Source organism: Protomyctophum bolini (genome assembly GCF_963924005.1).
Source record: "Protomyctophum bolini genome assembly, chromosome: 21".
NCBI classification, from domain to species: Eukaryota; Metazoa; Chordata; class Actinopteri; order Myctophiformes; family Myctophidae; genus Protomyctophum; species Protomyctophum bolini.
Window position 1 is genome coordinate 28,626,738 of NC_137882.1, and position 15,426 is coordinate 28,642,163.

At 45.1% G+C, this 15,426-nt stretch overlaps 1 long non-coding RNA gene across 1 annotated transcript; it reads left to right on the forward strand.

The window, feature by feature from the left end:
- On the forward strand, positions 1 to 5,466 carry LOC308336114. Its single transcript, XR_013966116.1, has 3 exons — positions 1 to 344; positions 1,485 to 1,556; positions 4,487 to 5,466. It is a non-coding gene; the product is annotated as an uncharacterized lncRNA (long non-coding RNA).
- The last annotated feature ends 9,960 nt before the right edge of the window (positions 5,467 to 15,426 follow it).

The following is a 15,426-nucleotide window of genomic DNA, read 5'->3' on the forward strand; positions in this document are numbered from 1 at the left end:
AACGAAGACGGTCTCACAACAAAGGAGGCCAAAATGTCTCGTCAAAGCAGTTAAAATGTCTCTTAAAGGAGTTAAAATGTTTCATAAAGGAGTTAAAATGTCTCATAGAGGAGGTAGAACGAGTCAAATGGAGTCTGTACGGCTGGAGATAAACGGACACATGACGTCGGTGGGAGAGCAGATATTGTGTGTTTTGGAGAAACACACAAGCGGTGATGTTTGTCGGGTCAGAGTGTTTGTGTTGGAGCGCCTCAGTGCGTCCGCACAGTTCATGTGTGGCCTTTTCCAGAGAGAGATGGAGAGTTTGGAGACACTGCAGCACAACACCGAACTACACACTGCAGGTAGGTAGCGACGGGTCCAGAACATTGTGACTGGGGTGCTGGCTATATCTTGGTTTACATTATTACATAGAACATTGGGATTTCTCAAACATTATCATGTCAAGTTAATAATGTATTTGGCCCACGGACCCCCTTCTGAAAATAATATGTCGTGACACAGATGTTCCCCCATTCAAGGTCATTTGTGATTGTTAATCTTTTTTAAATGTAGTCAAAAATGTGTCAATGTGTGGGAATTAGCAGATCTACAAGCTCACAATGCGTCACATTTTGGATAAGCTATTTTCATCAAAGTAGGCCTATAGGCTATAAGTTAAAGTGGTTAAACTGATTTTGATGCTATATTGATTTTGCTGGGGAGTGGGGACTGGGGAGTCGGGACCCCCCGGAACCCCCTCAAGGAACCCTCCCCGGACAGGGCTTTCGTCATTTATAACAGGGGTCGACAACCTTTTTGATAAGGTGCCATGTTTTAATTTTCCTGATAGTCAGTGTTCCATATCAACACTACGTTTAATTATGACACCACATCAACATTTAATATTTCCAACTGATTTTGATAATTGTCCACATGCTGTCCATGAACAACCTTTGTTTTTCTTTGTCTGATGTAAAGATCATTCGTCAGACTCCCTCCCCTTTTAAGAAAAAACCTCTCTCTCACACTTTTGCCAGTCAGTGTGCCAGTGATCACCCTCCCCTGTGGCATGTTGGCACCTGTGCTACTTTGCTTACCCTTGATCTGTCTATAACAGTGGTTTTCAACCCTTTTCATATCTTATCAAGCTCCATTATTTATTCTGCATTTGAACCACGGACCACCATTTGTGGACATTTAGCCTCTCAGACCCCAAAATTAGAATGTACTCGTTCGTTATCGTTCAGCAAAAACATTGATCAAAATAACATTATAATAATTCTTCTACATTATCTAATTGTGTAGACTTATTGTAAGGCCTAATGCAGATGTTTAACAATTTTGTAATTCTTGAGTGTAAAATGGAACCAAATCGACCATAAGGGTCCATTTGGTTTCATTTCACACTCTCAAGTGGACTAGTCCTTATTTTTGCTGGGATCAATAACTTTACATTGCATCAAGTTTTTTTTCCGTTTGCTCTTGTATTGGTGAACGTATAGGTGGAGGAATGGGCGGAAAAAAGAAGAAAGAAATAGAAATAAAGAAAAGGTCCAAAGGAAAGAAGAAGACAGGTGAGAAAGAAAAACATATGTGAATAGAGGGTAAGCGCATGCATTAAGTGAGTGGCAAAGTGAGTTTAACGTTGTTTAATACAATCGGATAGGGCCTTTCTGTTTGGATGTATGGGCTGTCAAGGCCAGAAAGTAGTTTTTTGCCACTCAGTAGGCGTTACTTCTGGGTATGATGATGATGACACACGCATATCTTCTATATTGTTGCTAAAAAAAACAATACATTCTTAATTGTTGCACCTGAAGATGGAGTGCCTTATTGCCTTGTTTGATCTGGGTTATATCAAGCAATAGCTCCCCACACACATTTGTGTGATTGTTTGTTTATTTGATTGAAGTTTAAGCACAGTTTGAGGAAAGCACTTTTAATACAATGTATGCTAAGTGGATAGCCCCGGAGCGGGGCTATGCTAAAAGGTTCTGTGCCGGAGCCCCGCTCCATTAAGAAACGGGTACGACAGCTGTCAAAATCCTATAGTAAATAACCTGCCACTGTGCCACACACACGCATGTCCAAGAATAAAACATAATCTACTAATGTCAGATTAACACACACGTGTTATTAGTTGAGTTTTCTAATGAAGTGATTCTGAATTGTTCCAGGCTCGCGTCAGGCTGTGCGCATGCTTGTGTGCAGCACCCAGTTCACGTTGCAGGTTAGAAATCCAGTATAGAACCGATAGAAACGGATGTTCGTCTGCCTAAGCCTTAGGGTATGCGTGCAAATGTCCGGATAGAGTAGGTGGGCTCTATGCCGAATTAAATTCCATCAACATTCAAAACATGTTTCTGGTTGGCTTGCCTTACACATTGCAATACTTAGTTCTGATTGGTTTAGAACAGACTTTCCCAAACTGTGGTGCGCGCACCCCTAGTGGTGCGTGGACGATCTGCAGGGGGTGTGTGACATGAAAAGGGTAATGGCGGACGGTTTATAGTGTTATTTAACACAAACTCCGGTAAACACAGTTTTTGTATAGAGCTGCGTGACTCGAGACGGGAGAGCAGCAGCTCTCTCTCTCTCTGTAGTGACATTGCGAAGTCAAACTGTCCAAAGAGTACTGTGGAGAGTTGCACAATGATTCAATTGTCTTTGAGTTAACTGTAGCTATCATCTCACTCCACTGCTAGCCTTGTGAAGTGAAATGTTTACATTTAGATTCAATATATTTTATATTGTAAACCAAGCCCGGACAGTTTGCTCAGTTACATTTTCATTCTTCTTGTATTATGTTATGTTAATAAGTAGCCTATTCTAAATGGTGCATTTATATAGTGCCTTTATCCAAGGCGCTTTACATAGATTGTGCATTACATTCACCCATTCACACACACACATTCTTCATACACCGATGGCGGCGGAAACCATACACCAAGGCACCAACCAGCACATCAGGAGCAATTAGGGGTTCAGTCAGAGGATTTGTAACCTATGTAATGATGCCAGAATTGGAGATGAGTATCATGTTCTGTTGGAATGCAAGAATACTGACATTATGAATTTCAGGCAAAAATACCTGCCACTGTATTTTTTTACCCACCCTTCTATGTTTCAATTAATTGCATTACTAAAATCTGAAAAACAAAAAGTAATCTATAAATTGTTCTTCCACTGTACAAATAGGGAAAGCCTTCCGATATGACTATGTATATCGTGTAATCTGTAATGTATTGTATACTTCCGATTGTATACTTTTATGAATCTGTGCTCCAAACCATGTGATCATGGTCGTGAGTTAAATAAATGATGATGAGTCATTTTCAAAGATACCCAGTTTGATATACATTAGGCCACGTACCCCCATGTGCAATCCTCAGTCAGTGTAACTCTGAGAGTGTACACATGAAACAAAATAGACCCTCGCAGGTCCATTTAATTCCATTTGTACTAACACTCTCATTGTACCAGACCCATTAGGGTCCATTTTGTTACATTGTTGCACTCTCAGAGTTACAGACCCATCAGGGGCCATTTGGTTCCATTTTAAATGTAGTGTAGTGAATCAGGCTGGGTCGATAGTCGTACAGCAGTAGTTCAGGAGGTAGAGTGGCCGACTTGGTATCAGAAGGTTCCCGGTTTGATCCCAGGCTCCTCATGGCTGCATGTCAACGTGTCGTTGAGCAAGACACTGCTCCCGATGGGCTGGTTGGTTGAGTGATCAGTACTTTATTTGGATTTGGTTTTACAAATAAACAGAAAAAAACAAACACAAGAAACAACAACAGAATACATATGCATGGACATTATGTATGAGCACAAAAACATAATATAAAACAAGGATAGACAAGATAAACAAATGCAAATAAATAATATTTTTACACGACCAAACACGCAGCATCATCAACCGTATCATATGTATACTAAGACAGTAAACGATCAAAAGGGCATTGCCTGACCATGGATCACATCAAGGACCATGACGTGAGGAACACGTTTCACCTCGAATCATATTTATCTAACTGATTATTCATCTTAAAAGATGGGCTGGTTGGTTGAATGAACGTGTGGTAAATGGTAAATGGTGCATTTATATAGCGCCTTTATCCAAGGCGCTTTACATAGATTGTGCATTACATTCACCCATTCACACACCGATGGCAGCGGAAACCATGCAAGGCACCAACTAGCACATCGGGAGCAATTAGGGGTTCAGTGTCTTGCTCAAGGACACTTCGACAGTAACTCTGGGGGAGCCCGGGTTCGAACTGGCAACTTTGCGGTTCCCATCCAGGCACTCTACCCCTGAGCCACCGCCGCCCCTAATAATGCTCAAGAGCCTCTGTCTGCTGCCGTGGACCACTTTGTTAGAAATAACTAAACATCTGTTAAAGTATGCTATGGCATCTGAGTGGAACACAGACAACTTGGAAAGAGAAACCGAATATGTAAAAACACTATGCTATGCTATTCTCTCATTTCATTTTTCTAGACTTCCTCGCTGTGCATACAGAGGAGGTTCCTGCTGAACAGCAGGAGAGGAGACCCAGTTTGGACCAAGAGGAGCCACAACAAGTCCAAGAGGAACCAGATCCTCCACAGATTAACATTGGTTCACCATTGACATTACTAGCAGTAAAGAGTGAACTTGATGATGAGAACAGAGAGACAGAGCCTATAGCTGGTACCTCAACAGGATACATGAAAACACAAGCTGATGTAGAGGACTGTGGAACATCACAGCCTTGTGATGACCAGCTCCTCTCTTCAGACTGTGCTGAATATGATGCTGAAGACAGTGATGACTGGGTGGAGGCCAAGGAAGGTCAGTCAGCTTTAAACTCACTGAAAGATACCTCCATGAGTAGTTGCACGGGAAAGAAAAGCTTTTGTTGTAAAGTTTGTGGCAAAATGTTCAATCAAAAGGGACTTCTGAAAAGACACACAATGATTCATACAGGGGAAAAACCCTTTACCTGTGCAGTGTGTGGCAAAGGCTTTAGTCAAATGTATGTTCTAAAAAGACACAGTTGTGAAAACAGCAATACTCAAAAGTGTGATCAAAAATCACACATGAGGACTCATAAAAGAGGAGAGTCCTTTATTTGTAAAATTTGTGGCAAAGAATTTCGTAAACCGTGGGCTCTTAAAACACACATGAGGATTCATACAGGGGAAAAACCTTGTATTTGTACAGTGTGTGGCAAAGGCTTTAATCAGAGTGGTAGTTTAAAATCTCACATGATAACTCATACAGGGGAAATGCCCTTTACTTGTACAATGTGTGGCAAAGGCTGTAATACATCATCTGATCTAAAAAGGCACATGAGGATTCATACGGGTGAAAAGCCCTTTACCTGTAGTGTTTGTGGCAAAGGCTTTAGTCAGAGTGGTACTTTAAAATCTCACATAATAACTCATACAGGGGAAAGGCCCTTTACGTGTGCAGTGTGTGGCAAAGGCTCTAATACATCGTCTGATCTAAAAAGTCACATGAGGACTCATACAGGGGAACAGTCCTTTACCTGTGACGTCTGTGGCAAAGGCCTTAGTAGTCAAAAGCACATAAAAAGACACATGAGGACTCATACGGGGGAAAAGCCCTTTACTTGTACAGTGTGTGGCAAAAGCTGTAGTCAAAAGTGTGATCTAAAAAAACACTTGAGAACTCATGCAGGGGGGAAAACCAATTAGTTTCACTTTGTGGCAAATGCGTTCGTCTAGATCAAGAGTCTAGGACGTATTCCAGTCGCCATGTTTGTTATGACTACAGTAACTACAGTTAAAGTACAGTTACCTACATTTAGTAGTAGATAAGTAGATAAGGAAGCACAGTGTCGGTAATATGATAAAGCAGGCCATCCTCCCGATTGCAATTATACAACGTTACCATCAAAATGAAACCAAATATTGCGGGACATTTCTCTCAAAATAACCTATACTTTGATTGTGTGCCGTCATGCTCATTTGAGCACAGGTAGATTTTGGGGATGTTGTTAAGTTATTTCGTCAGCTGACACCCGAGCCATACAGCGTGTATTTGATATCTCCGACACACAGACACTGGCTAACAGCTAATAACACACTAGCTACTAGAAAGTTGCACAGATCTGCGCCAAAGATAGTAGAGAGATGGAATATTGTGCAGACTGTCCAAGTAGTTAATTGCTTGCTCAACAGCTCTAGATAGAATAGAGATGGAAGATGGTGTACACTGTCCAAGTAGTTAATTGCTTGCTCAACAGAGATAGAATAGAGATGGAAGATCGTGTACACTGTCCACGTTAGTTGCTTGCTCAACTGATAGAATAGAGATGGAAGATAGTGTACATTGTCCAAGTTAGTTGCTTGCTGCCTGCTTGACGTTTGCATGATGCCAAAAGTGGGCTCTACAACACGTCATTATGTCTTGTCACTACGTCCCGTTCTCTGTAGGGCAGGGGTGTCAAAGGGGGCCATATTAGAAAATATAAAAACGCCCAAGGGCCAACTGCATAATGTACCTTTGGATTTACACTATTATATTTAACCATCAATATTTAATATCAATGGTCTTTTGTCAGGTGTGTGCTGTGAACAAAAAGTGTGTCTCAGCCTTTCACATTACCAAATGTAACCAAGCAAGAAAAGGTAAACAAAATAAAAAATACAAGGAACACTGACAATTCTACTCCATACGGTTAGGTGGGCCGTTCAAAATACGATTCAGGTATGAAGCTGCGGACTGTATAAATTTGCCCGCGGGCCGCACTTTGGACACAGCTGCTGTAGGGTCATTTGCCAGTAATAAATGCTTGTTCTATTTGCAAAGAAGCCATCTGAGTTGACACATGACTAATGTATGATCATTAATTCTAATCCAGGATGCCGATGACAAATCATAGATAGGCTACTAAAGCAGAAGAATCACTCATATTTCAGTCAATGGATTTGAATTAATACGTGATGTTTTGACTCTGACTTGGTTTACTTGTTTTGTTCTTTCTCTATTAACCTTTTCTGTAAACTGCAAATGATTGATGTACGAATTGCACCTACTTTGACAATAAAGTTGAATCTGATGATAGAATATCAAATGCTTGTTTTATCCTTTATTTTTAAAGCAACTCAGAGGTTTTGGTACAACATGTGGTGTTCTACCATCATGCCATTGTACATGTCATTGTAACAGACGTGCTGTGGCTGAGAACTCCCATAAATTAATCAGCTGGCAGGCTAAGTCTGGGAGCTAAAACAAACTGTAATGACGCAATAAATGATTCATATCCAAACAGGCTTTAAAAGAAAAGTGAAACATCCAACAGTAACGAATCAGGCTCAGCAATTCAACAGCGCCTGGCTGACAAATAAAAATACTGTATATAATCCAAAGCAGCACAGGCTGTCACACGCAAGTGTAAAGGAACGGCATTTCGCTTCTCTTGCCGTAAAATTAACTGAAATAAAGCGTCATTTAATCGAGGCTTTATGACAGCAGCGAGACGAGTGCTTGCTGCGAGGCGCACGCATGGCTCGCAATCATAGCTGCCTGGGAGAAATACGAGGCCCTGTGCTTTAATAATTAATTTGTTAATATCCAAAACTATACAAAAATGATCACATTTCTATCTATAAGGACAAACCTTATTAGAAAGAATATTAATAGCATATGAAAGCCTTTTGAAATGTGTATAGGTTACTGAATTGCAGGTGCTAACAAATAAGTAAAATTACTAGGCTATACCTCATGCCAGTCAGTTGCGCAAATATATATAGGTCAATCATGACAACAACAAAAATGTTTCGGTCCAAACAAAGAATTAGAAAGTAGAAAAAAACACTTTTTTTGTTGTTTTTCTTCTTTGTAATCATTTGTTTGGTCCAAAATATTGTGTGTGTTGTCATGATTTGTCACTACAAGAGTTGGCTTTGTACGACGCTTAAAAGGTCTTTAAATAAATATTTTCTGAAATGCCTATGGGAAAAATGCATTGGGATTCATTTCCTGGGCCACTCATTGTTCTGAAAGGGGGAGGGACTGCGATGCTCTATTGCCACCCCTAATAGCAGCTTTTCAGTGATTTTCAAGTGGGCTGTTATAGCGCCACCATGAGGCCGACCAATAACATTATAAGTTAATTAATTTTAGTAAATATTAACTACCCTCCAAGTTTTGTAACTATAGTCCTTACGGTCTCCGAGGAAAGAATACTTGAATGTGATTTTTTGCATTTTCCCATTCATGTCAATGGGGAAATTTAATTCACAAAAAAATGAATATCAATTAAACTATACAACATTTCTCCTAGCAAAATACAAGCACACCATTCCAGATCTGAAGCCGGTCAATTTGGGATATGGCTCAAGTGCGTACCTTCATAACTGTGGGAGGAGTAGCAGTCTGAAATGTAGGTTTACTCTAGACATAATTAATAATAAAGTAAGCTACAATTACGGACGGACGGTGAATTAGTTTTAAAAAAGCACCTATGTAGGCCATTTAAAAGTACAAATTACAATGCCAGACCACAAGATCTAAATGTTTCACCAGAAGAGCAGGGAGACAGAGTATGCAGGTTGTTATATTGTATTAGGTTGATAAAATAATACAATGAATAAACAAAACAGCAGAACACTGCAGGGCAGCAAGTCAGAATAATTAAAAACTCATAGTTATGGAGGTCATTCCCAGGTCTGTAAGAGGGGATGACGGGCTCAAACAGCTTCTCCAAAGATAAACATTTTGCATAATCATGCTCAGAGCGACAACATTCCCATTGACTTCTCCCCAGCCAATGTGTCTTAATTTCTATTGATGCTATTTTGATCCTATAGCCTATTATGTAGCCTACTGTGGTTCCCATTTTTGATGGTTGTAGGCTCTATTTTATATTGTGTGACATTACTGTGGACTCTGATGAAGGCCTCTGGCCAAAACGTGTTGGTCACCCGCATTGTTTAAGCGGCACTTGCCCCTCCTATGTCCAGCTTTCCATATTTGTGCAAACTGAATTCAAACTGAATTCAAAACTGAGGACGGAAAACTGAGGACGATGATGATAAGAGCGCCCCTCACTTCACACAGGTGTGATTTGTAAACTTTCTTATGGAATAAAATATTTTCCACTTTAACTGAACCTTCTTTAAAGATGGAGTGCCGTGACACGCCCAAATAAATAGATAAATACAATTAAACATTATCAGGCCTACTATGATTAACTAGGAGGAAGATGTAATCATGTATTTATTAAAAATGGTTTACAGAAAGTGTTAAAATTATGTTTTTATATGGCCACAGCCACACCCACCAGTTCATTAAGTACTGTATACTATAGGCCTACCTGTTTTTCACCTTAGCGCCACCTGAGCACCTGACTTGGGAGTAGATCGACGGGAGGCGAGAACGAGTTGACCAAAATATTTTTTCCCCCTTTCCCCAAGAAACAGAAAGAGGTACAGAAAACAAGCTTGATCTGAAACACTGCAATTATATTTTACTGACTTTGGAAAAGCTCAAAATATACAGGCTGGCCAGACAGGCCAGTTATATTATGCCTGGCCTACTACAATGAACTCTATTCAAAAGGTCTGCATGTTATGTCCAAAACTTGACCACAAGAGCAGCCAGGCACATAAGATGCAGCACTCCGGGCGTTACTTCACAAGACAGCTGTCTCTAGACCCTCCTTGGTACCCCAACTTTCAGCAGCTGTCCTAACCCGACTACGCCAGATGGGGCAGCAGAGAGTACACAGGGTTCCCCCCTTCTGCTCCCATCTGGGAACTCTCGGCCACAAAATGGTCATGGACAATCAGCGGCAGCTAGAGGCGGGATCAAGGCAGGACTGATGACGTATTGCAGCTGCGACACAGCTCACACAGTCACAGTCACACACATGTGTATTGTGTATACACAATCTAACAGGACTACAACAACAAGAAGTTATTATGGATGTTATGGATTTTTGCCGTTTTTGTCACGTGAATATGCGCATAAAAGGCACTTTGACGAACACCATTAAAATATTCGACAAGAAGCATTCAAACGAAAAAAGTGTTTACGAACGGCTGATAGCATTAGGTTTAACACTTTTTAGAAGCCCCTTGATATCGTATCGAATGTGTAAGACATGTTTTAGCAAACTGAGAAGAATGGAAGAGGATATTTCCACTTTACGGCGCTGGGAGAAAGAGGACAAGGACAAAGAGGAAAACAAAGGAGACACGGCTAACGCGACTGCAGAAGTGACTGTAGTTGTTTCTGACGACAGTGAATCCGCTTGATCTATATCGACCTCACTCTGACCGTCACTCGGTCAGAACAACGAATAGATGCCCTCATCTTCCTCTTTTCGAGATCAATATATCAACAAAGTCATGCCCACATGACCCGCAGGAGGCGGTCTCACCGTATAAGTTACGACCAGTGCGGCCGGCTCCGCCTCTTTGCCTCTCTCGCCTCATGAGATCTGGAAGGTAAGTATTAATGGTATTGTATCTTTGAGATCTACTGTTAATGCTGACTGCTTGGCTTTCGCTAGTAGTCTTTATTCACACTCACTGCTTCGGAAACCCGTACACTTCGGTGCAGGCGCCTGGCGTCCCTGTGGGTTGCTGTGTTGTGTGACTTTATAGCCGACTGTGTTTGTTTACTAATGCTAAACTGTAACACGTTGTGGTATACTTGTGGGTTTGCCTACAGGGTTTTCCCGTCAGTTAGGCTACCTTAAGAGTTCCGTTGTTACGGAACGGCCGTGATACGGCGATTTTATGTTGTTGTTTGTACCCGTCGCTGCGCTGTTTGCAGCTGCGGGGGGAAACATTAAGGTTACTTTAGTAACCATGGTTTAAGTGAGTCGAATACTTACTGACAGGTTCCATCCAAGTTGGTGGCATTCCGGTCAATTCCGCGTGGGTTCACATGCGATGTAGACTGTGGATGTAGACTAGGTATCCACATTAGTTGATTCTAGTAGAGTCACTAAGTGAGATTTCTTAACTTGTCCTCCCTTCATACTGAGTGTATTGTAAGTGGGGGAGAAGAAGCTGTTTAATCCCCTCAGTCACTGAGTTGGATTGTTATACTCTGCTGCCATTGATACAACTAGTGTTGTCCGCAGCCTACAGGGTGGTGTTTGGTGTTGCTAATCCCCCTCTCATACGTTCGCGTATGGGGAGTATACTTGATTAATATTGCTATTATTTTGCATATGGCTATTGCTACCCCTGGTGCCACGCTGTCCGCAGCGGGCGGGGTTTGTTTTTTGTTACAACTAGTTCCCCTCATACGTGCGCGTATAGTGGGTGTACGTTGTTAACATTGCTATTATTTGCATATTGCTATTATTACCCCTGGTGCTACGCTGTCCGCAGCGGGCGGGGTTGTTGTTGTTACAACCGGTCCCTCTCATACGTGCGCGTATAGGGAGTATACTGAGTAACATTGCTGTTATTTGGGCATGCTACTATGTTCTACCCCCGGTGCTGTCCGCAGCCTACAGGGTTGTTTTGGGTTTCCTAATTCCCCTCTCATACGTGTGTGTATAGGGAGTATACTTGCTTAGCATTGCTATTTTGCATGCTACTGTTTAATACCCCGGTGCTACGCTGTCCGCAGCTAGCAGGGCTTGTTTTGTTACAACTAGTCCCTCTCATACGTTCGCGTATGGTGGGTTACGTTGGTTAACATTGCTAGTATTTTGTGCATAGGCCTACTGCCATTTACTACCCCTGATGCTACGCTGTCCGCAGCCGGCGGGGTTTGGTTCTTGTGGTGCTGATTATTCCCTCTCATGCGTTCGCGTATGGTGAGTTACGTTGATTAACATTGCTAGTATTTTGTGCATACTGCCATTTACTACCCCTGATGCTACGCTGTCCGCAGCGGGCAGGGTTTGTTCCTTGTTACAGTCAGTCCCTCTCATACGTGCGCGTATAGTGAGTGGACGCTGTTTGGCTAAAATTGTTTATAAAGTGTTGCATACGGCTATTTGCTACCCCGGGTACTACGCTGTCCGCAGCTGGCGGGGTTGTGGTTGTTATGCTAACTATTCCCCCTCATACGTTCGCGTATAGGGAGTGGACGTTTGATTAAATACTGTAATACATTGTGCATATTGCTATGCGCTACCCCTGGTACTACGCTGTCCGCAGCTGGCAGGGTTGGTTGTGTTAGCCTAAAGCCCCTCTCATACGTTATGTATGGTGAGTGGGTGTTTTGAGTTCGCCTAGCATTACCCTGTTACCACACTGTTCGCAGCGGGTTGGGTTCGGCGTTCTGCTTCCTCAAGTACGTGCGCGTACAGGGAGTAGGCTTTGTTTACCGGTATATATATATATATTGCGGCCCCTGATACTGCTGTTCGCAAGCGGTTTGGGGTTTCCTGCATATCCCTAGGTACGTTGCGTACTGTGAGTGGGCGGTAACTGAGCTACTATGGCCTCCTACGTCTGCTGCTGTTGTCAGGCAGCCATGGACCCCCGTTACGGCCACCGGGAATGTCCCGTTTGTTTGGGCAGAGCCCATGTGCAGCGGGACGTCGAGGACCCCTGTGTTGCTGCCATCGACTTGCCCTATGCAGTCAGCACCCCGGCCCAGAACCGGGGCCTGGCCATAGGCACGTACGGTGAGTAGGCTTTGTTTACCGGTATATATATATATATTGCGGCCCCTGATACTGCTGTTCGCAAGCGGTTTGGGGTTTCCTGCATATCCCTAGGTACGTTGCGTACTGTGAGTGGGCGGTAACTGAGCTACTATGGCCTCCTACGTCTGCTGCTGTTGTCAGGCAGCCATGGACCCCCCTTACGGGGGGGTGCCTGGCCCGGAGGATGACCCAGATGTGCTTCCATCCATACGCCTGGCTCCCTTACTTTTAGCGGGCCACGGGCGGACCACGCTTCAGTGTCAGGCAGCACCAGATCTGCGCTCTACACGGAGTCCGCTCCAGACGTCGCGGCTAGTGAGACACTGGTGCCGCACGGGTTGTCGGCAGCGAAGCTATTGAGTATGACACTTACAGCCCCGAAGTCCGCCTATTCGGCGGGTGCCTTCAGGGCGTTGTCCCAGGCTCACTCGTCCCCCACTGTTCCGGAAGCAGAGGGGTATTCGGGGATGCTAATGACTAACTGGGGGAAGCCTGATAGTGACTCCCTATTATTATTAGTAGGAGGTACTGGGCAGGACCGTAAACCTCGAAAAGAGCTCGTTGCTCCCAACGCAACAGACCACCTTCCTCGGCATGTCCCTAGCTTCGGTATCGATGCAGGCACGACCGACTGCACAGAGGGTGGAGAGAATTACAGAACCTCCTGCGGTTTTTCCGCCCAGGGGCGAGGTTGACCGTCCTACATAGCTCAGACTCGGCATGCTGACCGCAGTCTCAGCAATCACTCCTCTGGGGCTGGTACATCTACGCCCATTACAGAGGTGGTTCAATGGCCTTCACATGGACCCCTGTCTACACAGGCGGGTCAAGGTCAGAGTCACTCGCAGGTGCCTTGGTTATCTCCGCCGCTGGCGGGACAATGCATCCCTGCTGAGTGGAGTCTCTCTCGGCGCGGTCCCGGTGAGACGAGATGATGCCACGCCCCAAGGGTGGGGCGCGGTATGGCAGAGGTCAGTCTAGGAGGGATGGTGCTCTCGATGGAGGGGACACCATATCAATGTGCTAGAACTCCGGACTGTTTCCTTGGTGCTGAAGCACTTCTTGCCCTCTCAGGGGGAAGCACGTGCTCATTCAATTTTCCTATGTGGTTCAGCCTGGCAGAGACCAGTGCCCCACTCGGGATGGACGCTCTCGCCAACGCTTGGCCGAGAACGCTCCTTATGCATTTTCCCCGATCCCCCTGTGCTTCACAGGGTGGGATCGTCAGACGACGAGTTCTCTTGGTGGCCCTCGAGAATAGGGTATTCAACGCTCAGTCTGTTGGACGGGGATCCAGGGCAGCCTCCAGTAAGGGTAGACCTCCTGTCCCAGCTGGACAGGAAGGTGTGGCATCCATCGCCGAGCCTCCTTCAGCTTTGGGTATGGCCACTGAAAGGGATCAGTCACTCTTGAGTGGGCTAGGCCCCTCAATATGTGAGACCTTGCGGAATGCAAGGGCCCCTTCCACAAGGTTGGTGTACTCTAATTGCTGGGCTGCTTTCTCATCATGGTGCAGCGACAGGGGTCTGGACCCAGTCTCTTGCCCTATACAACACGTACATTATTTACAGTGTCTACTGATGCCGGCCGTGCGGCGTCCACCTTGAAGGTGCACACAGCCGCTATATCCTTCAATCATGGCCATATTGATGGCAGGTCAGTTGGTGCGCATTACTGGGTGACAGTTTCTGCATGGTGCCAAGAGGTTACGCCCCCCCTAGGGTGAGGCGTACGGCAGCTTGGGACCTACCTCTGGTCCTGCGGGCATTGAGCAGGGCGCCCTTGAGCCTATGGCTGGGTCGTCCTTGAGCTCTTCGATTAAGACTGGCTTTCTGTTAGCAGTTACGACAGCTAAGTGTGTGAGTGAGCTCCACGCACTTTCTATTAGCCCTGCATGCCTTCGGTCGAAGGCTAGTGGCACTGGGGTCACACTTTCACCGAATGTGTCATTTTGCCTATAAGGTTCTGCCCCCGATTATGTTAACCAGGCCATAGAGTTGGCGGGATTCCATCCTCCCCCGTTTACATCCGAGGTGGAGGAAAGGGCCCACTTAATGTGTCCAGTCCGCGCGTTGCAACTGTACATTCAGGCAACACGGGATATTAGACGCTCAGAGCAACTGGTTGTGTGCTACGGCAGAAGGAATAGAGGAGGCGCGCTGTCTAAACAGCGGCTATCCCACTGGGTAGTGGATGCAGTTAAAAGGGCTTATGAAGCACCTGGTAAACCTGCCCCCTCTCCGGCGAGTGGAGACTTCACCCACAGGTGGTCTCACAGATATGGACCTGCTTCGGCTGGGCCCGAGCAGACCTGTGCGCCTCTCGAGGGAATGCTCACTGCGAGCTATGGTTTCCCCTGACGGGTCAGGGGGGCCCCTGGGGCCTGGATGCTCTGTCAGGAGAGGGGCCAGACGGCGTGTTATACGCTTTCCCTCCACTCCCCCTGATTCCTCAAGTTGGCATCGGGTGAGGCGGAGTTGTTACAGAATTCAGTGATCGCACCCCAACAGCCAGGGAGACATTGGTTTCCAGACCTCCTTCAGCTGTTTCAGGGGTCTCCATGACCGCTGCCGGCCAGAGCAGACCTCTTGTCCCAGGCAGAGGGTCAGATTGGGCACCCCAAGCCGAGGACTCTGCAGCTCTGGGCCTGGCCTCTTCTGAGCCCCTCCCGCAGGGGCTAGATGAGGCCGTCCTTGACACAATGCGTAATGCCAGGGCGCCTTCCACCCGTGCCGGTTACGACCACAAGTGGAAGTGCTTCTCGGCCTGGTGTGCTGCCCAGCAGGTGAAGCCTGTCACCTGCAAC